This window comes from Pantherophis guttatus, chromosome 3 (genome assembly GCF_059756535.1).
Source record: "Pantherophis guttatus breed Tessera chromosome 3, ASM5975653v1, whole genome shotgun sequence".
In the NCBI taxonomy this organism is placed as follows: Eukaryota; Metazoa; Chordata; class Lepidosauria; order Squamata; family Colubridae; genus Pantherophis; species Pantherophis guttatus.
In genome coordinates, this window is record NC_142065.1 from 93,684,136 (window position 1) to 93,685,643 (window position 1,508).

Here is a 1,508-nt window from a genome sequence, read left to right on the forward strand (position 1 = left end):
CTTCACTTTCTTGCAAGTCCACCATATATGATAATATGTAGCATCCAAACAATCACATCTCCAACATTTTGGTTGAACATTAGGATATATGCATGACAATTTCTTAGGATCTAAATGCCACCTATAAAACATTTTATAAAAATTTTCCCTCAAGTTCTGTGACTGCGTAAATTTAACATTCTGAACCCATATTTTTTCCCACGTTTCCATCTTTTTAACACTGAGCCTTAACTTTACCTGCCTATACCAATCTAATAGTGCTATTAACTTCTCATCATGGTCATGCTCAACTTCTTTGTCTGTTTCACCACAGCCAACTATAAGAATATCATTAGCTATTGGCTCAATTCCATCGAGCCCAGTCAGTAATTCATGCTGCTTTTGTTGATATACTTCTGGTGCTACCGAAACTCCAAAGGGTAATTTAAGCCATCTCTTTCTACCCCATGGGGTCCAGAACGTAGTCATGTAGCTACTTATTTCATCTAGTTTACACTGTAAAAAGGCGTCTCTAGCATCAACCAGCGTAAAAACCTGTGCTTTGGGTAGCTTGTGCAAAACGTCATCAAGCGTTGGCATTAATTAATGTGACCGCTTCAGGGCCATATTCAGAAATTTAAGGTCAATGCAAATTCTAATCTTCTCTGACCTTCTAATAACAACCATGTTGCTTATCCAACCAGTGGGCTCAGTTACTGATGTAATATGTCCTTCTGCCTCTTACTTATCCAGTTGTGCTCTAACCTGCTGCTTAATAGCTATAGGCACATTGTGTGGTGAACTTTGTACTGGGGAAATAGCAGGGTCAAGTTCAAAATGAACCTCTCCTGGAACAGATACTATGGGGCCCTCAAACACTTCCTGGTATACTTGGAGGATTTGCTGTTTTGTCAATGGCCCCACCAAAGATTTAGGGGAGTAACTTACAACATTGTGTAACTCAGTCGGAATGGTAAACTGCATCAACCCCAATGCTCACATGTTGATCCTGACAATAATGGTTTCTGATCAGTTTCCACAATCTCAAATTCAAGTTTATAAAGATCCCCACGTATGCTGCATTCTGTTTGAAATACGCCCAGTGAGTTCACTAATTCTCCTGAATATAACTTCAATTTAGTACTGCTAGGCTGAAGAAGTATCTTGGATGCCAATTTCATTTTGTCCTTCAAACTCATAACATCACAGGTTGCACCTGAGTCCAGCTGGCAGGGTTGAATTATGTTGTTAAACCTGAGATTCACAAACCATTTTTTGCCCTTGGAGTGTATTGTACTGATACATTCTTTCCTATAAACCGCATCAGTGATAAACAAAGATGCCTCCTCCTGTGATGCATTCTCCAAGTCTAACGTTTGCTCAATTGTATGCAGCTTCCTTATTTCTCTTTCCCATGCCTGACACACTTCTGCAAAGTGGTTAAGCCTCCCAGACACTCTGCAGATTTTCCCATATGCTGGGCACTGCTCCCTCTCTCTTGTATGTGCATACTGCCGCAATATTTGCAT

General features: G+C 40.2%; 1 pseudogene; it reads right to left on the reverse strand.

Annotated features, from left to right (window-relative positions):
* Nucleotides 1-582: 582 nt before the first annotated feature.
* LOC148114673 (uncharacterized) lies at nucleotides 583-1,508 on the reverse strand (annotated as a pseudogene).